Source organism: Columba livia, chromosome 1 (genome assembly GCF_036013475.1).
Source record: "Columba livia isolate bColLiv1 breed racing homer chromosome 1, bColLiv1.pat.W.v2, whole genome shotgun sequence".
Classification (NCBI taxonomy): Eukaryota; Metazoa; Chordata; class Aves; order Columbiformes; family Columbidae; genus Columba; species Columba livia.
Window position 1 is genome coordinate 116425213 of NC_088602.1, and position 21587 is coordinate 116446799.

The 21587-nt window shown below is 39.8% G+C and overlaps 2 long non-coding RNA genes across 4 annotated transcripts; one reads left to right on the forward strand and one right to left on the reverse strand.

Annotated features, from left to right (window-relative positions):
- Window positions 1-121: 121 nt before the first annotated feature.
- LOC110358832 (uncharacterized) lies at window positions 122-17306 on the reverse strand. Of its 3 annotated transcripts, none has more exons than XR_010474736.1 (3): window positions 15076-17306; window positions 14358-14432; window positions 122-2201 (listed from the first exon to the last, which is right to left on the reverse strand). It is a non-coding gene; the product is annotated as an uncharacterized LOC110358832 (long non-coding RNA). The 3 variants fall into 3 exon arrangements; XR_010474737.1 differs by having other exon boundaries at window positions 14338-14432; XR_010474735.1 differs by having other exon boundaries at window positions 14358-17306.
- LOC110358833 (uncharacterized) lies at window positions 7721-17429 on the forward strand. Its single transcript, XR_010474739.1, has 3 exons — window positions 7721-7793; window positions 10016-10067; window positions 17301-17429. It is a non-coding gene; the product is annotated as an uncharacterized LOC110358833 (long non-coding RNA).
- The last annotated feature ends 4158 nt before the right edge of the window (window positions 17430-21587 follow it).

The window sequence follows — 21587 nt, forward strand, 5'->3', positions numbered from 1 at the left end:
GATGCTCTCTTCTGTTCCCATCTTCTGAAAAATAAAACATTCTGTAGAAAAGTGGCAAAATTCTTATTGCCAAGTTATTGGACATAGTGACCTGATAGAGTCTGAAAATGATGCATAATTCTGGATCTGTGAAGCTCATATTTATTAAAAAGAAAGAGACAAACACAATTTATGCAACATGATAAATGATCTGCTGCTTAGTGGAGATAAATAACCAGCCACCTATTCTATGAAACACTGTGACATTTGTGTGCTTTTTTATTAACATAATCAAGATGAAAAATCCATCCGTTGTTGAACTTCTCTCCTTCTCAGCTTTGGATCGTCCTTCCAAAGGTAAATGAAGCATTCCAGCTACAGGTCCCTCAGGTGTTGTATCATAATTTATGGGTTCCATGCAGAAAGATTTTAATAAAGTTCAGAATAAAATAGCTACGCAGAACTGAACACATATTTTCCTTTCGTTTCAATGTAATACTTTTCAGAAACTGCATTTAGATAGCATATTCCTATCCAATTGATAGCCATGGTACCAGCAGTCGAAAATGTTGTTTTAGAAATTGGAATAGTGCATTTATCAGAAATTGCTTCACAGAAGAAACCGAACACACAAATGTACTCCGAGAGAAATTTCAGAAAATGCAAATGCTAAAAACATTTGAAATAGATTTCCAAGCCTTGAGATCTTTTCTTTATACACTTTTTATGCAGTGGTGTGCACAGGAACAGTCAGCATTTGAAGGTCGGGGTTAGAAAGTGGAATCTTTCTTTTTTTATTGGTGAACATTTGCTCGCTGAAACACTGCCTTTGACTCATTGGTTTTTTATCAGTGTGAATAAGTAATTTACAATTTGATCTCATCTGAATGAGTCACGTATCTTTCATGAAGTAAAAGCTTTCTGAAACAAATCATTACAGGAACTGTCACATTATCAGCATAGACTGAAGTATACCGGTCATCTGGTAGCATATCTGTAATTTGTCAAAAAAGTTGGTTCTGCAATTTCCCAAGGTTATTCATTTGAACAGTATTTACAGGGCACTGATCAAAACTGCTCTTTAGCAAGGAGATAGTAGGCTGTGCATATACTCCCAGCAAAAGAGTGGTATTCTGCTTGTAAGTGCTATTACTACTCAAACCCTGAAGTTAATTAAGACTAAACACCACACACACCATTTGGCATGATTCAAATTACCATTTGAATATTTTATACAAATATTGTACTTTTACCAAAGCACTTTATTAAACATCTTCAAGTGGTCTGCTCTTCTCCTTTTCTTTCAACCCTTTACTTAACTTTACATTTATTGCTAACTTTTTTTTTCCATCTTACTTATACAATCTCATTCATTGTCTTTCTTCCCCTCTAACTTAAGTTCTGTAAACAAAAATTTACAGCTTTCTACCATTTCTTACTTTTTTTGTTGTTGTTCTGGATGAGCCTTAATAATCCCAAATAGGGGTTATTTTGTAATTTGTTGTGATATTTTATGAACTTTCTTGGATACCTGTTATTATACTTAACTTACTTTTCTTCATACATTTTTCTTGTCTTCACACAATACTATGCATCTTCCTAGTATCCAATCAAGTCTGCATTCTGAAGACTTCTTGCAACACTCAGTCACTCCTTCTCCAACAGTTGTCTAACTCCTCCTGTTCATGACAGACTCGTAATTCTGCACTCATGGTGGGTTTACTATCTTTTCCGCAGTGCTAATAAATGATACCCATCCCTAGTCTGACTTTGAACACACTTTCTTGGAGTCAGCTACATGTATCACTTCCTTGTGAATCTTCAGCTTTACAGAAACTAATTTCCTCTTCTCAAGTTATTTTGGGGTTAATTAAGAAACAAGGAGTTTTTGTGGGGTTTTTTTACTGATTTTCAGATACTGAAGGCTCAGAAGTCCAGTCAAAGCCACTAGAAGCTGTGGGGATTCAGCATTTCAGCATCTCTGTCAGTCCCTGAAAAAAAGTGTTTGGCAACATGTCAATTCATCACTTATAAGGTCTAGTATTTTATCATGAATAATGGCTGCTTAAATGCCTTTTTAGACCATTGATTCATCACTTTTCACAAAGCAGTTTCTCACTTCTTTTCCATTTACTCCTTTCCTCTTCTTCAGTCACTCCATTTGTCTTCATCCCTCATTCCAGCCGCAGGTCGAGACTCTGGACACCACAGAAGAGGCGCTTCTGCCAAGATTGAAAAAACCCATTATTAAATCTTTAATCCTGATTCCCTCTTCTCCTCCCCTTTCCTGGCTGTCATGCTTGAGACTCTTCCTGCAAGATAATTTGCTCTACTGCACTAGTAGAAAAATATTTTAAGGTCATGCTAGTCTGTGAGCCCTTGTTGCGACTCTTACCATGGAGACTACAGGGACTGTCTTTCTCTTGAGCAAGGGAAAAGAATATATGCTTGCAATATAATTGGGTTTTTTATATACTAGGTTGCATCTCGCTTTACTGTGTTAATCTCTGCAACTTCACAAACCTCTCCTTAGCAATCAATAAGTGCTGAACAATGTGGTACTTGCAAGGCCTTAACGTGTCTTTTCCATTCACTACATGGTTTTAGTTAAATAATTTCTTTAGTATTTTTAAAAGCTTTATCTCTGCTCCAGCTGGATCCATCTTCCTGGTTTTTAAGCCTCCATGCAAATCCAGAGTGTTTGATATTATACAGACAAGCAACCTTTCAGCCTCATTTCTATCCTGCTGGTTTTCCTTTTATGTGGGAAATTATTTTCACATAATCTCCAAAAGATGCTTAGAAAAAGATAGAAAGATTCTCAAAGTCAGTATTACACTGCTTATTTCTTTGATGTTTGTTACTTCTTTCTCTGAGCACTCCTACAGAAATGATGAAAAACCTTTTGACTCTGCAGCAGGAACCTAACCCAAAAGAAGCCTGTGAAGCCCAGCTACGCAACACAGCCCAGCTCAGAGTCCTCCTCCAGCTCTGTTTGAAGCGATGTAAAATGATCCAGAATTCCCCAATTCTATAATACACAGTCGGAGTAACAGAGAAGGGGAATGCACGGAAGGGAAAGCGTCGTCCTTTTGGGACGTCCCTTTTCCAGTGTTCATTGCACCGACCGAGCCCCTGAACCCGGCCCCAGCAGAGGGCGCTGCTGCTCCCGCGGAGCCGGCGGCCGGACACGCCAGCGGTGTCGCGGTGAATTGAGGTAACGTCGTCGATAACTGCGACAAAACCCTTACATATTAGATGTAAGAAAAAAAAAAACCACCAGGTAACAGAAAAGAGAGGTGTCTGAGGGCCTTCATAGTCCGCTTTTCTACAGATTGGAAAGCAGCAATTCAGAGTGGGCACTAAAATATTAATAAAGTATTTGTGAATATATATTGTAAGTTTAAAGCTCAAAATAGACTGGAGTTTTCTAGACGAGCATGAATTTTACCTCAATGAGACAAGTTAAGTAGCTTACTGTGTATGGTTCACACCACAGTTCACACTAACATAATAACACAAATGAGGAAGGTTTTTTCTTTTTTTTTTTTTTTTTTAGCAAGATCTCTAATTGCAGGTCCGTGTTCTCTTCTGTGATGTGGAGATAGAGACAAACAGATACAAAAATGGAAAACGTCTTTACCAATCAGCAAGTTGTTTTTACAGGCAGGAAGATACCAAATCCTCCAAAGTCCAACACCACGAAGGTAGGTAACGTGCTTATCCACAAAACTCTGAAGCAAGTGTGATAAGCTTGGTCAAACAATATTATTAGTTAGGCTTGGGATTTCACAGCTGTGTGCTCCCTCACTTTATAACAAGACCACAGAAATGACCTTTCACACTGTGTCTAGCCCCACATCTTTTTTCCACCAATGCATAGTGGTAGATGGAAAAACATTAAAATTTTTAGAACACAGAAAGCACAGGGGACTCATGCAGATGGTGGAGGAGCCAACTAGGAGAGGTGCACTGCTGGATCTCATCCTCACTAACAAGGAGGGTCTGGTCGAAGCAGTAAAGGTTGAGGGCTGCCTGGGTTGCAGTGACCACGAGATGGTGGAGTTCAGCATCTTGGGTGGCAGGAACAGAATAGCAAGTAGAATTGCAACCCTGGACTTTAGCAAGGCTAACTTTGGCCTTTTCAAGCAATTGCTAGGGGAAATCCCATGGGCAAGACTGCTTGAAGGTAAAGGGGCCCAAGATAGCTGGATTGCATTCAGAGATTGTTTCTTCCACGCTCAGGATCAGAGCATCCCCACACGTAGGAAGTCAAGGAAGGGAGGCAGGAGGCCTGCATGGTTGAATAGGGATCTGTTGGGTATGCTCAAGCAGAAAAGGAGAGTTTACAGGTCATGGAAGCAGGGGCTGGCCACTTGGGAAGAATATAAGGCTGCTGTTAGAGGATGTAGGAAGGCAGCTAGGATAGCCAAGGCCTCCTTAGAATTACAGCTGGCGAGAGGGGTCAAGGACAGCAAAAAGAACTTTTTCAAATACATAGCAGATAAAACTAATACCAGAGGCAATGTAGGCCCACTGATAAACGGGGTGGGTGCCCTGGTGGCAGAAGATACAGAGAAGGCAGAATTACTGAATGCCTTCTTTGTCTCAGTCTACTCTGCCGGAGGCTGTCCTGGGGAGCCCTGTACCCCTGAGACCCCGGATGAAGCCAGGTCAATGGAGGAGTTTGCTTTAGTTGATGAGGACTGGGTTAGGGAGCAATTAAATAGTCTGGACATCCATAAATCCATGGGTCCAGATGGGATGCATCCGCGGGTAAGTCATGCTTGACCAACCTCATAGGCTTTTATGAGAATGTAACAAGGTGGATGCACGATGGCAGAGCGGTGGATGTGGTCTACCTTGACTTCAGTAAAGCCTTTGACACAGTCTCCCACAGCATCCTCACAGCTAAGTTGAGGAGGTGTGGTCTAGACAATAGAGTAGTGAGGTGGGTTGCAAACTGGCTTAAGGAGAGAAGCCAGAGAGTGGTAGTCAATGGTGCGGAGTGTAGTTGGAGGCCAGTATCTAGTGGAGTGCCTCAGGGGTCAGTACTGGGGCCAATATTATTCAATATATTCATTAACGATTTGGACGAGGGAATTGAGTGTACTATCAGCAAGTTTGCTGATGACACTAAGCTGGGAGGAGTGGCTGACACACCAGAAGGCTGTGCTGCCATCCAGCGGGACCTGGACAGGCTGGAGAGTTGGGAGGGGAATAACCTAATGAAATTTAACAAGGGAAAGTGTAGAGTCCTGCATCTGGGCAGGAACAACCCCAGGTTCCAGTATAGGTTGGGAAATTACATATTAGAGAGCAGTGTAGGGGAAAGGGACCTGGGGGTCCTGGTGGACAACAGGATGACCATGAGCCAGTACTGTGCCCTTGTGGCCAGGAAGGCCAATGGCATCCTGGGATGTATTACAAGGGGGGTGGCTAGTAGATCGAGAGAGGTTCTCCTTCCCCTCTACTCCGCCAGGTGAGACCACATCTGGAATATTGTGTCCAGTTCTGGGCCCCTCAGTTCAAGAAGGACAGGGGACTGCTGGAGAGGGTCCAGCGTAGGGCAACGAAGATGATTAAGGGAGTGGAGCACCTCCCTTATGAAGAAAGGCTGAGGGAGCTGTGTCTCTTTAGTTTGGAGAAGAGGAGACTAAGGGGGGACCTTATTAATGTTTATAAATATATGAAGGGTGAGTGCCATGAGGATGGAGCCAGGCTCTTCTCGGTGGCAAACAATGATAGGACAAGGGGTAATGGGATCAAGCTGGAACACAAGAGGTTCCGCTTAAATTTGAGAAAAAACTTTTCTCAGTAAGGGTGACAGAGCACTGGAACAGGCTGCCCAGGGAGGTTGTGGAGTCTCCTTCTCTGGAGACATTCAAAACCCACCTGGACATGTTCCTGTGTGACCTCACTTAGGTGTTCCTGCTCCAGCAGGGCAATTGGACTAGATGATCTTTTGAGGTCCCTTCCAATCCCAAACATACTGTGATACTGTGATACTGTGACTCTTTCTGTCACTTTGTCTACCATCTCTCAGCAGCCAGATATTTAGGGAATTCCTGAGCCAGGGGGTCTGACTGGACTATTTTCCCGAACAGCCATTCGTAGATCTATTTTCAGCAAATTTTTAACTCCTTTTCAGCTACCTAAGCTTTTGAACTTCATAACATTCTGCAGCAGTCAGTTCCATCAGTTAATTATTTGTTGAAAGAAATACTGCTTCCTTTGTGTTAAATCTGCTGCCTGATATGTTAATATATTATAGTACTAATGCCTTCTCTAGGTACTAGAACATCAAGTACCTCTCCTGTAATCAATTGAGAGAAAGATGTCACAATTATTTTGCTTGCTTACACAACTTCTGACTCACAAATAATTTTCCCACATTTGTTGACACTGGGTATCAAATACCAGATTCAAACCCATTTTCATTTTACTCATACCACACTACATATCATGTTGATCTGAATCATCGGATTGTAAGTAATCCCTTATAGCATAAAGATACAGAGATGATCAGCCTATTTATGAGTTTGGAGCAGTTGCTTTTCTCTTTTTTTTTTCTTTTTCTTGCTGTGAAATATCCAGCATTAATTATGAAGAGAAAGAGCACAGTAGAGTAAATTACATTTGTTCTGTTTCTCTGAGCCCATTCCCATATTCCTGTATTATTTTTTATTTGGACCTCAATATATTAAAAGTATGACTTATCATGGACAAAACATACAATTGCCAGCATGAAGGATGCTATAGTTTTAATTAGCCATTACCTGCAGACTATTTCACTTACATGCAGATATCTAAACAAAAGCAGTAACTAGATCTAAAAACCAGCGACATGAAAAGACTGGCGGCTTTAAGACACCCTTCATTATTTTTTTTTACATTTCCCTACCATTACACAATTTTATATTATGCCTTGTAGTTCAGAGAACTTTCCCAGTCCCGACCCTTTATGGTGTTCTTTTCAGTGCACACCGTCACACCACCCACCCACAACTCCTCTCACTTTTCCTGCTTCTGTAATTGCAGACAAAGCACTATTGTATTTTGTTACCAGAACAAAGACATCATCTATACTTAAAATTGCATCAAACTCTTGGCTGATCAAACAATAAAACTATATATTAACATCAGCTGATGTTGCTCTGTAACAGTTGTGCAGCACAAGTGAATCAAGGGCTAATATATTACAGATGACTTTGATAATTAACTCCCTTAAGAAACTCATTTTCATCTGGAGACAGCAACAATAGCTCCCCAAAAGGAAGAAAAAAGTCAATTTTTCCTTTACAAATTACCTGTTGTTGCAGGACAAACTTGCAATTAGTCCATGCAAGTAATAAACATGATTTTAAGGAACAGGTTGTATCTCTTTGTGTTACATTGATTTCAAGACCATAAAGGCAAGTAAAAATTCCCAGGCTCTTTGACATTATTAAGAAAAATAGTGTATCGATTTGTTTAGTTTGTGGTAGGGTTTGATGGGACAGAAACACTGCAGGATCTAAGATGACAAGGCTTTACTTCCTGATTATGCAGGATGGATTATGGGGAAAACTATGCAGATGTCAAGTCCTTGTTGTGAAACTCCAGGCAATTCACTTGATGGGAGTTCTCCTAACAAAACAAGAGGTTATGTTCAGAGTTGTGAAACTTGGGTGGGGCTATAAATGAAGTATTCAGCCAGATGATATACTTGGTAGTCAGCATCTTAAATTATTCCAAGAAAATGAGTCCATGCCAACTGAAAGAGGAAAATAAGAGTTCGGTCTTGGCTCCCTACAAATGGGGTATACTGGTTGGTAAGTACCCTAGCGCAAGGAATGGAGAAGACCTAATAGGGGTCATAGACTTCATCTTTGCTGTCCATTATCTTTACAGACTGTTGCTCCGTGTTCTCCAGCTCAGTAATCTCTAATGCAGCTACATGGGGGCAGAGCCCTTGCTACTGTACTAAAGATCCAGTGCAGTGCCATTTCCCTGTTCCTGTGTGAGGCATTCCTCAAAATGAGAAATAACTATAGCAAAAAATCTCTCCATAGCCAGGAGATGAACATTTCCTGGAAAAATGCATTATGATTATTTTCATCAGACCCCAGGTCTTTCTCTGGATTTTCTTCTTCCTCTTTCTGTCCATCTGGTAGACACTTGGCCTTTTAAACCACTCAAACCTCACACATCAAAACTGATACTCAGTCAGCATATGCTATCAGCAGTTCTGGAGCTAGTGACTCCCTGCTTCACTTACTGCTAAGCTGGGGAGTCAACATGAATGGCCTGAATCTTCAGTGATCACGTGACTATATTTAGCTTATCTCTGCCAAGATGAAGAGTTCTTAAATTGCTGTAAATTGAGTCTCAGACTTGTAGGATCAAGAAGGGGACAACAGCTCTTGCCCATTACCCAGTGGATGTCTCCTGCAGAGTCAGGCCATTCTGCTGGTTGACCACCATCCTTTTCCTTCTTCATGCTGTTTCCTTCTTCCCATCCAAACTTCTGTTCTGCTCATCTGTCATTGTTCTTTCTCCCTGTGCAATACTGAGTTTGACTGTGCTGCAAACCTGATGGCTTTCTTGCATGAACAGATGAACTGAGAGGGAGGGAACTGAGGGACTAGTGCAGCTGAGACTTGTGCTCTTCTAGTGAACATGGGGAGCAGGACAGGTCTCAGGTTCTGTCATATGGGCTTTCTGTGCAGCACGATTCCCCCAATGCCTGCCTGAGCAAAGGTTCCTAGAAAAAAAGACTTCAGAGTAATCTGTGCATGTCAGTGTTGCTTGCAAGTGTGTAGTTTCTTATTTTTATTTTTGTTATTTCAGCTCTTCTTTAAAAAACTATTTTAAAATAATTAAGGGCAAAATAAAATTAGGGCTAACTGAAAACTTTATTTTTATTTTGATTTGTTCTTTGAAGAATGACTGTTCCCTTGGTTTTGTATGTTCATTTGACTTACGGTTGTAAAAGAGGATAGACTTCTCAAAACATACTTATTAGCACCATGTCAACATTCTAAAATCAGTATTCTCATTACCTTTTTGGTAGAACTGGCTGAATAATATTAATTAAATGATGCATGAGAAAATTTATTTTAAAAAGCTCAAACTCTGTGAAGTTCTTTTCTTCAGTTTCACTTTGCCAGAAGTAGAAGTGGGGAAACTTTGAGTACATCTGCAAAATATTTCTATAGTTTTCAATGAAATGTTTTGTTTGGGGACAAACTGCCCTAGGATATTTGGACAAAATATTTTCTGAGACTATAAATGCATTTTTTGTTAAAAAAAAAAAAGAAAAAAAGAGACTCAGTTTTGCCTAAATCTGCCAAAGCCTTGCTAAGTGTGTTTTTATTTTATTTTATTAATCTGTCTTGCCATTATATTTCTGTAAAACATTTTCTACATCTGATGCCTTTGGACAATGTCACTTATATTCACTGTAAAAATTCACTTTCAAAGCAATCCTTTTGGCAACAGAGAGGAAAATGCTATCATTGGTAGAGGAGTGCTGTATCATATTACAAATGTTCACTCCTATTAGGCTTTTTACTGTTGAGAACTAGAAACACTCACAAATTGTCAAGAAAGATACAGAAACACATTTGATATACCTAGCAGAGCTAACAAGCTAAGGCTGCTTCATAACCAGCTGTAAAAGCATGTGGAAAGCTAATCCAATCTCCCAGCTTTGGGTGAGCTTGTGAGAGCATTTCATTCAAATTACTGGCAAGTCTTTGCTTTCACACGTTTCTCACGATTCTCCTGGGAGTCAAAAGTTGCAATGTCTGATGTAGACTCTGAGCTGGAAATGGATGTAAGATAACAAAAAATATCTTCAAAATCAAAAGAAAGGGAAAGGAGAGAAGGGAAAGAGTACAGAAAAGGAGATAGAAAAGGAGAAAGAAGAGAAAATAAGAAAGAAGGGAAAAGGAGAAAACAGAAAAGGGAAAGGGGAAAGCAGAAAAGGAACCCATTATGGAACAGAAGACAAAAAGAAGGTATAATACCTGCTTCTCTATGTTTTTTTCAGAATCAATCCCATATGGAAGGACTAGTGTTCAGCAAAGTCTCTGCCTAAATATGTAAGTTTGCCAAAGTAAGGTTGAACAGTTTGCTTCCAAGAGCAGAGACAAGCAAATATGATGGTTTGCAATGAACAGGAGCACAGAAAGACTAAAAGAGAGCGATGGTACCTGCTACAGGATAAGTAAAATAGAGCTGAAAAGGCTTGGGGGCTGCAAAGATCGGAGAGAGGACACTAGCTCTAGAAGAAGGGAGGACTCCCCCAAGAACTGGGGACTGTGCTCAGGTAGGGATAGGAAGGAAATGTTGCTGGCAGCAACTTGGAGAAAGTGGCTACATGTGGGCAGGGGTATGTGGCATAAGTAATGGATTCCTGGATGGAAAGGTCAAGGATGGGAAGCAGTTATGGGGCTGGAGCACCTGACATGGAACAGGAATGGGTCATCTTAATACTCACATAGATACACATATATGTCTAAGTGGAATCCCTGTTTTGGGTTTAGAGGTGCAAACAGGGCCACTCTTCTTGTCATCACACTTGGCAGCAAGGATACTTTTGTGTGCTCAAAATGGGCAGAGCCCAGTGCTATCATACACAGTGTCCTGGGCGTCATTATCTTTTAGTCCACACATCCTAATAGGGCAGTCCTTACAAACGAGCTTCATAAAATGAAAGTAGTGGGAGAGTTGAAGAACACCAGGGATTAAACATATGACATAAAGTAAACAAACACCAAATTTAAAAAGTCGGATTTGGCTTGTGAGTTTAAAAAAGAGCAAGACATTAGAGTGGTTATAGGAAACGAGGAGAGGAGAGGAGAGGAGAGGAGAGGAGAGGAGAGGAGAGGAGAGGAGAGGAGAGGAGAGGAGAGGAGAGGAGAGGAGAGGAGAGGAGAGGAGAGGAGAGGAGAGGAGAGGAGAGGAGAGGAGAGGAGAGGAGAGGAGAGGGGAAGAGAAGTGAGGAGAGGCATCAGAAATCTGCAGGAGATTAGGGAGATGTGTTTGGGAGGGCACCTGTATTTCAGTCATTATGAGGGTGTGGAGATACAGGCTGGAGACCACTTTTTCTCTTCACTTTTCTTACCCAGCTAGTTAGCTTATAGCCCTTACAGGTCCCTCTTTTTATAAGAGCAAAGTAACTGCTCATACTATTCCTTTGACATGCACAGCTAATCTCACAGTTGGTGACACTGGTGTTCTTGGGGATCTCTTCCTCTGTAGCATATGTGCCTCTTCTCTGAAATGTAAAGTCAGAGAAAGTAGACGTGGAAGAAAGAAGAGGGGGATATCTGCTTGAGGGTAGGAAGGCTCTACAGAGGGATCTGGACTGGCTGGATCATTGGTCTGAAGCCAAGTGTATGAGGTTCAAGAAGGCCAAGTGCCAGATCCTGTTCTTGGATCACAACAACCCCATGCAATGCTAAAGGCTTGGGTAAGAGCAGCTGGAAAACTGCCTGGTGGAGAAGGACCTTGGGGTGATGATCGACAGCCAGCTAAACATAAGTCGACAGTGTGCCCAGGTAGCCAAGAAGGCCAACAGCATCCTGGCTTGTATCGGAAATAGTGTGGCCAGCAGGACTAGGGAAGTGATCGTCCCCCTGTACTCGATGCTGATGAGGTCGTACCTCAAATACTATGTTCAGTTTTTGGCCCCTCACTACAAGAAAGACACTGAGGTGCTGGAGAGAGTTCAGAGAAGGGCAACAAGGCTGATGAGGGGTCTGGAGCACAAGTCTAATGAGGAGTGGTTGGAGGATCTGGGGCTGTTTAGCCTGGAGAAAAGGAGGCTGAGGGGAGACCTTATTGCTGTCCACAACTACCTGAAAGTTGTAGCATGGAGGGGGTTGGTCTCTTCTCCCAAGTAACAAGTGATAGGACAAGCGGAAATGGCCTCAAGTTGCACCAGGGGAGGATTAGATCAAATATTTTGAAAAATTCTTCACAGAAAGAGTTGTCAGGCATTGGAACAGTCTGGTCAGGGAAATGATGGAGTCGCCATCCCTGGAGGTGTTTAAAAGGTGTGTAGATGTGGTGCTTAGGGACACAATTTAGTGGTGGACTTGTCAGTGCTAGATTAACAGTTGGACTTGATGATCTTAAGGTGATCTTAAGGTCTTTTCCAACTTAAAAGATTCTATGATTATATGAACTACAGGGAAAATAATGCTGTCAGGGACAGGATATAGGAGAGGAATCATTTTACGTTCTGAAAAAATTTTAGTTACTTGACTACTTGATAGAACTAAGAGAACTAATTCCTATTCATTAGTCCTCCCAGGGAGGAAGAATGCTAAATTTATACCACTGTATTTTTACTTAAGTAAGAAAATCATGCTTTGATACAACTTTCTACATCCTTATAGATGAATAAAAATGCAAACACCTGAAGCAGTGCAGGGAAAGAATAAATGTGAAGGTATTTGTGGAAGACATGTAAGCTTAAAGTTCAGTTATTTGCCATGTAATTCCCTTAGACCAGATTCTGCTTTCAGGCACTCTGATCTGCATTTCCACATCCATCTCCTGAGAGACAGAACAATCCTTCAGATAGTAGGTTCAAAATGCAAAGACAAGTTGGATGAATCGATGAATGAGCAGGTATTTTTCCAGATGGATTTTTAGCTACTATATGTTGGGCCATAACCAAATCTACTCAGGGAAGAAACAGGTAAGATATTTCACTCAAGATGGGCTACTGAGATACAGTAGTTGAAAGCTGAAATCCCCCCCACCTCAGCCAGTAAATACATACTCCCTTTAAGTGTGCGGTAATATGACTTTAAATCCACTATGTAACACCTGACATACTTCTTTTCTTTCTGAAATACAATGTTAAGTAAAATACATAGCAGAAGAAAAGCATTAATATAGATCATTCAAAAGAGAGAACTTTTTAGGATGCGAATGACTTTATTAGACCTTGGGTTTCTGTTGTTGGTTTTCCCTTGCCTTCTTCCTTGCTATTAATAAAAGTATAAAAATTAAAAGCAGAACTCAGATGTGAGAAGTAGGCAAACAAAACTAAAATGACTTTGCTTAAACTTTACTGTGTTTAAGAGACCAGAGAAACAAAAAAGTTCCTTTACTCGTCCTGTCTGTAACTCCAGTCAGGCTCAGGATAGAAGCAGCACCATCTTCAGGCAGAGACAGACAGACAAATTGACAGAGACAACCTCTTTGACTGGCTTTGCTTGTGCTGGGACACTGGGAAGTTTTGCTGGGCACTGTGTTGCTATGAGGACCCAAGGCTGTGACTCCTGCAGGAATGCTGCCCCTGGAGAAGCACTCTTCGCTAGCGCTGCTTCTCCCTTTGCCATGGCCAGAGTCCACCAGCCTGGCTCCCCAGAGCTTTCCTTGTAGTTTCCATCCAGCTTGGCTCTCACCCACAGTCATCATCTCTCAGCTCACACCTGGGCTAACACTCCTCCTCAGCTTTCATATATCCCTTTGCTGAAGAGCAGGAGAAGGGCCAGACACAGTGAACATCAGAGAAACCCTGACCTGTTTGCTATGCAGAAATGCTTGCTAGAACACAGAGGCAAAGCTATAGCAGCTTCACAATGACTTTTTCCTCTTTTCTACAAAATAGAGAGGGGAAGATTACCGTTTGTTTCATTTTTTGCTTTGTTTCCATCTTTTCTTCCATGGAAAAACCATGCTAGGATCTGTACATGCTGTACCTGACACAAAGCTTTAAAATACAGGATTTGCCTTTTTGTCAACAGTGATGCAGGCTCTGGTACAGAGAATGAAGAAAATATTGCCACCTGAATCTGCTCCAGCCACTCACAGCACCATAACTGATGTTCATGGAATGACATAATTGCCACAAATAATTATAAAAACACCTTTAATATATAGAATGGTTGGACTTGATGAACCTGAGGGTCTTTTCCAAATGAAATGATTCTATGATTCTATGAAGCATTGGTTGTCTTAAACTTTCATTTCTACATAGGTTTTTTTAGCTGTGACTCTATGTAAGACAAATATGAAAAATGTGATGGAAAGTATAGAATTGTCTGTAGACTTGGAGAGAAATACAATAAAGAGATTAAATAAAGCTCATGTTTCAGATAGTCATCTTACGTGTTTCTCAGAATTATTGAGAAATAAGTAAGATTAAATGTAGTTACATAAGAGTTATATAAAACACAGAACTGAGATGAAATTCACACTGCTTTTAAACATATTGAGCATTTTTTCTCCTTCTCTCAGCTTTTTATAAGCCAATGACCCTATGTGTTTTTTTTTCACACAGTTTGGACTGTTTGACTACATTTTATGTCCAACTGATATCTAAAAGTGGTGCAAAAGTTAACAGCTTACCTTGTCATTCATTTTATTACCTTGTCATATTGTCATATTATTAGCATTTTCATGCTAGTATTTCTGACACGGCCTTTGGCTTTGCCCATGGCTTTCTGAAAAACAAGAGAATTTTTAGGGATTTGTTTTGTCTCCTACAATCCTGAACTTCTTAGAGTGAGACTCACCTGAAACCATCTGGCAAGTTACAATCACAAAGAGGTTTCAGTTAGACACCTTAAGCTTTTGTAGGGCTTTTCAGCTTTTGCAGAGGTTTTCTTTCAGCAGTCATCTCACCTGCATAATTGACTAAAGACTTAGTTAAGAAACTCCAAGGACTGCTGCAAGACCAGCTAGGTTTCCGTTAGCTGAGATTATGATATAGATCTTGAAGGCTAGTAGTTATCGATTGTTTCTGTGGAATGAGGTTTCATGGCGGTTTAAAGACTGCCAAAGAGGAATCTAGAGCAGAGTTAAGAGGTTTGTCTGAGTAGATGGAACCTATGTATATACAAAAGAAAGAAAAATATCTTCAGAGAACCCTAGTTAGGTTATAAGCTCTAGCACTCAAAAGCCACAGAATGGCAAAATAATGTATCTGCTACACTGCAGTTTCTACTTCCCTAGTCATATATGTTATTTTTTTCTCCCTCCAGTAAATGTCTATGCTTTTCAGTGTGCAGGCTGAACTGGTTTACGTCTTGTGCTCCTGCTCCTTCCTCTCCTCTGCTTCAAGTACATGAGCCAGGATCTGCTTACCTGCCAAGATCAGTTGCAGCCAACTTGTGATATCTGATGCCACTGCTGATCTGTTCTCTTTCCACATCTTGTTTATTATCCATTGTCCAAAATGTGCCCACACCCTGTATAATGCATGTGATTCAAGGCCTTCCCTAGATACAAAATTATTATTTTCCTCCTGGGCTTTCCTGTAGCCTTCTGTAGTTGCCAAGTGATGCACAAACACCAATTAAGTTATTTTCACAACACATCAGTGAGACAGCAAGGTATTATTATACCCAATTTAGATGTGGAGAACTAAGGTATGAGAAACTGTGGTTCCACATGTAAGCTAGCAACATCTGTAACTACATAAGCTTGGACAATCCTTGGAACGGGGCTGACCTATTAGCTAAATAAGGTAGGGTTACTGCAGAAAATAGTATTTGATCATGCAATTAAAGACTAAGTCATACTACAAGCACCTGATAGGGTCAAGAGGAACATTACTCAATCAGCTGTAATTCTGATATTTCCTAATCTTTCCAGCTTAATTTCTGCTCTTTAGTTATGTTAATGCAGCTAATATTTTCAAACTGTAGGATTAACAACCCACAAAATCAGAAAAAAAGGAAATTTCATTAGATGTCATTATCCTGATTTTCGTGTGAGTTGTCAGAAGGGTGTGAGCCTGCAGCCTCACAGTGTAGTCCTACAGTACCCAGGCTGCCACTGGCTGTGCTTCTGTGGAGGTGTAGACTCACCTGCTGTGTCTGAAAATGAAATCTGGGGGGAAAACAACTACACAGTTTCTTTTCTCCATTATCAGTAAAGAATCAATGAGCACCCACAGTAGATAGGTGCTATGAAACCACAACCTAAAGTATTATAGTAGCAGTCTTATATTTCTTTTTTTGTGGATGAGCATTAGTTCCAGAGATACTGTTTTATCAGCAGGTTTCATGGGATTTTTGTAACACCAGAGATTCAGATATGGTCAGTTTTATTCCCAGCTTTGAAAAGAATGGTATTGATGTTCTCAGTCTCCCAAATATGACCCTCGATGTTGCACTTGCACCTTGGGCTCTGTTGATTGTATACATTTTGAGCTGCTTCTAAAAGCTTCTTAATAAAACACTGCAGAGTGCTTTCTTTATTTGTAATTCATTAAACTGAAAAGCAGAATTCTCAGGAAGGAGAGTTAAGGTGGTTAGAGTTGGATCTAATCCTCTGGCAATTTCACTGAGAAACGATTCATAAAGCCCTTTAATTTGAAGACTTGGCTGGGTTCTTCTGCTGGAGTGGCTCATCAGGTTTTCAAAGGATTAAATGTCCTATTTCAAAAGTTGTTGGATGTCTTGGAGCAATACTCTCTTGTGGAGAGCTATAAAGGGGGAAATAGTGAAACCCAAAATGGCAGTTTGGGCCTCCTATATGTGTGAGATCAAAACACAGATATTGAGTTATTTTAAAACATTTCTCCTCCTAGTTTGCTTATGTTTATAGTTAAGTTTTGTGAAAACAGTACTATACTGCTTGCAGACTCCTAAGAGAAAAGCCCACATCTTTCTTATTGCCTCCACAAACCACTTTTCTTAGATTTTGAACACAGTCAAATGTCTAGAAATTCTAACCTGGGTTTCAGAAGACATGTTCATGGTAACACTGTCTATCCAGTTCTCATACTGAGTTCTTTCTTCAAGCACAAGGAAGAAAGGTCAACAGCATTTATTGCTGTGTAGGTATGTACATCTATAACAATACATTATGCATAAGACTTTTCAAGCACTATTATTATTTATAGACATACTAGGGGCCATATTTTATTCCTTAGCTTTTGTCTCAATAATGGTCAAACTTCTGTGGCTTCAGTTTGAAAAATAATCCCATTCTAGGATCAAGCCATCCTCAGAAATACACAAATGATTCAGATTTGGCAAATTTAGAAGGAAATTAAAACATACACAGAAAAAAAGGAAAAGCAAGGCAAGCCAAGAAATTGTAAGGCTTACCTTTAATAACAGTTTATTAATCTTAATGAATCTTCTTGTAGAAACAGATAGTTCGCTTAAGTGAGTAATTTATAGGATTAACCTGTTACAAGAAAACTAGTTCATTTAGGAAACAGAACATTTGGGAAAAGAAGTCCTTTTAATGTGTTGAGTTATGGAAGGCTTTGCTCCGTATTTAGACAAATTGCACATTTCTCATCAACTTAGTACCTTGGCAAAGCACACACATTAACCACTGCTCTCTTTTCCTAGGACTCAGCATTATATTGCCTGAGGAGATGTCTACTGGGAATACTTTCAAATGAACTTCTACAGACAAAGGAATATCTGCTCTTGAGAAAGCAAAATGAAGTGCTCATCAGCAATCTGTTGGTGAAAAATTAGTTCAAAAAGTTAGTATAACATGATCAGTACTATTATTGTAGCACATATTCTAGTAGTAATGCTTAACACAATTGGAATGAATTGCTATATCTCTTTTTTCTTTATTAACAGAAAGTATCAGTCTAACAAAGCAATGATTTAGAGTTGGTTTAAAATTAATTGCAACAAATATCTACCTGCATATTAAAACTATATATTTATTCTGTGTACTGAAATATATTTCATTTGTTTATAGATTCATAGTAGTCTTTTATTAAAAAAAATCGCAAAAGAAATAATTATATAAGAAAAAATGCTTCTGGTTATTTACTAATTTATTCCTCAGGGAATGTATTTTATTCCTTGTCACTGCTCTTGTTATCTTTAACAACTTCTGTGATTTCATTGTGTGTTTAGTTCATCATTTGGACAGGTGGCATGAGTCCACTCTTCCAATATGCAAGAATTCATTTGCATTTTTATTTTGTCACAAGACAATGAAAGCAATGAGTTCTATCTAGACTAGAAGCTTTTTTTTACCTTTTAGTTTGAAACCTTTAATCTACTCATTCCCCTTGGCAGCCAGGTGGAGGAGACTTTAACGATATCTAGATCAGTCATATACATACTTTGTGCGCATCAGCATTGTGACTCAGTGTACCAGCCTACCCTATGATTTGTGCCATGCTAGTAACACATCCTGTTGATCCATTGGCTGCATTATGCAAGACCAGCCTGAAAAGGGGAGCTGGATGGTCTCTAAACATACAGGAGTATAGGAAAAATACAGGAAAATATAAGAAAAATTATTAACATTTATTACTATTATTTATGTTTGTTTGGGGTTTTTTTCTATGCAGAAAAGTATGTTTTCTTAGGGCTATTTCACCTTCATCTTTTCTCATACTCATATGGCTGAGAAAATCCAGGAAAACCTGCCAGCAGCTGGAGCTGTAGGTTTGTGCAGTAGCTCACACATTAAAAGTCCTGGAAATACCTGTTGTCATTCTTTTTATTCTAAAATAACTTTCTCAGTCTTATATGTTTAAAAAAGAAATTGAGTAAAACTGAAGTAACACTAAATCTTAAAATAGTTACTTTTAAAAGGTTAGCTTAGAAGGATTTTCCTGTTTAATTTGCTTTGTTTTCAGACAGTGACGGTAAGTCTCCTCCATAGCAATATTTGTCCTATGAGCATAGAATCCTCAAGGGTTTATCAGGTGTGCTCCCACTCTAGCGCAGATGCTGATATATACACACCATGGAGATAAAAGGGAAACACATCTGATGGCACACCAGAGGCAACATCTGATTGTTTCAAATTCCTCTTCCCAAAGAATGACCACCTCTTTCCAGTTCTGATAGACCACATCTTGCACATGCTCCATATGGGTTTGGTCTCGTCATGGCACTGTGCACACCTATAAAATGCTCAGTGCTGTTAAATCCTGCTGAAGTCATTGGGAACTGAAGTGCACTTTGTTTCTAAGCATGATCAAAGCCTGGCCAAAGGGGGGCCCAAACTGGTGGTCAAACTCATTATTAAGACTCAGGCATGAATAATATCTATGAAAGTTAGAGGTGCAGCCAAAATACAGTTTCAGACACACAATATGAGTGTTTTCCTTCACATGCAGTCTTGTCAGTTCTCAGTTATTCAGGGCTGTCCTCATTTAAGTCTAGCTCAGCAAAATAACTGAGGCAAGTGTTTAAATTTAGGTATGTGAATATTCACGCTCAAATCACATTGAAATGTGTACTATTACTGTCCCTTATTATTAGGATTTATTCTCTCCTCTTTCCTTTCTTATCTAAATTCTCATTCCCCTCTCCTGAGACCCACAGAACAAGCTCTGAAAGCCTTTGAGAGCTTTCCCAGACTGAGAATTCTCAGGAACATCTGTGTGCATTTCTAGCTTTGTCCCTTCTGCAAACAATTTCACAAATAAAATCTTATTCATATGATTTGGGGGGAGGGGGAGGAAGAGTTGAAGAGTTAAGGGGCCAGTAAAGTGACAAGATACAGTTTCACACTTTTTTTTCTTGTTTTTCTTTTTTTCAAATCTATTATTTTTGTACAACTATTCTAGTCCATTTTTACCAGAATTTCCTACTGATTTTTTAACATATACTGCTTAATTTCAGCTACAGGCTTCTCAATGCCATTAGGTTATTTAAGACTATTTTGATTTTAATGTGTCAGTGTAAATCAACAGCAAACTAAAGATTGGACTTACTAGTGCTTCTTAATCTTTACCCTAAGTCTTTTATTTCCCATATTTACAGATTTTTTTTTTAAGTGAGAAAACTAATCTTTACTTTGTCTCTAGGAGGATTCTGCAGCTTGGCAATTAATTTACAAGTTATGAAGTTGACTACAAGCCCTTGGGGTGCTCTGATCCCACACTGAACAGAGCAGAGCTTTCCAAAATAAGCTTGCTAACGTCAGAACCTCTCGTTGCTAAGAGAAGAAGTGTGTGGAGCCTGGTAAAAACACATTGTTTCAACAAATCCATTTGAACTGGCAGCCAACTGGTCTAAAGAAAATTGAAGTAGTTTTAAGCAATACATACCAGACTGTTACATCAGCTTGTTTTAGCGGAGCAAGAAAAAAGTACAAGGGTGTTGAAGAAAATAACAGGGCTGGTGGTGGGGAAACACATATCCTCTACTTACAGAGACTGCAGAATGTAAATGTGTTCTATCAGTCAAAAAACTAATGGAGGTGAGTATAACCTACCCCAGGCTAATAATGCACAGTATGTGTAAGTTCGCAAAAGAATTTCCAATTAAGCTTCTTTTTATTACCACACTAACCAAGGCTCCACTACTGCATGGTACATTACTTTTAAGAATTGAACAGTAATTTAGAGCAGAGGTAGGCATTCCCATCCTGACTAGGAGGAATGCTACACAGCATTGACCCTCCTCTAGGAACAGCATATAAGTTCATAAGGCAATCCACACCTCACAATACATACAATTCACAATCAGCTATTGACTACCTGGATGGATCTCTTTTTGGAAGGTTCACAAGCTTTACAAATAAATGGTAGCTATCACACATTTGGTAATGCATTACAACTTGCTAATCCTCACTGGGTGTCACAGGAAAGTAATTTAGGGTTCTGCTTGATGCAGAACAATGTTTAGATTTCTTAGAGAGAAGTGTGACTTAAAAGAGTTCAGTGGCAGGTTCACTCTATTATTTACTACACAGGGGAAATAAGTCAAGCCAAATGCTGCTTAACTTCTCTCCAGGTTCCTGTACCCGTTCACGAAACAAACTTTCAGGCATCTTCCCTCCCTGATAACTGTTCACTCCAGGGGGATGTGTCTTGGAGCTCCCAAGACAAACTTTCAGACGAGACTGTATTAGTCACAGTGCAAACTGTCAGGATACTTCTCTCCCTGATAACCGTCCACTTTGAAATCTGTATTTTAGAACTCCAGTAGCAAACTTTCAGGTGAGACCCAGTAAACAAATGCAGAGCAGACTTTCAGGAGACAAAATTCTTAGAAAAATAAAAAGTTAATGGAGTAGAAGAGCAGGAGGGCTGGCTCAAGCTGGGTACCTGCACAGAGGTCTGCCCCAGCATAGAAAACTACAAGCTTTTATACCTTTACAGACCATTCACACCAAGATTCAGTCCAATAGTAATATTTCGCCACCAGGTCCTTTGCTCCCCATTGGACCCCTTTTCTCTGACTCCACGTGGGCCTTTGTTTTGTTCAGTTGTAGACATTGTTTTTGGCCCATATCCTTGAAGGTGCTGTTTTGTCTGGATAAATCCTTTCTTCTCAGCGAAGTGCTTTGCACATGTCTGTAATGTCTCCATGTTAACCTTGGATCGTTGTTTTCCCAATCAGTTCCATTTTTTCCAGCAAAATGCAAGCTAGACTTTATCTTGCAGGCCTTTAGTGTATTCTGCAGTTGCTTTTGGTAAATACAAGCTTAAAATTTTAGCAAATCTAGTCTACCAAGTAACATGAATCAAAGAGTTTATTAAAAATCATACGACCTTATATCTCTAAATAATCCATTACATTTGGTGTGCACACACTTAAGCTAAATGCTTAATATTGAACTTGAATTGGGCTCATTCACTGACCTGTGGGTAGTAAAACCATTGCCATACAACTCACTTACTTAGCAGGGAGAGCTCAGAGTGGGCT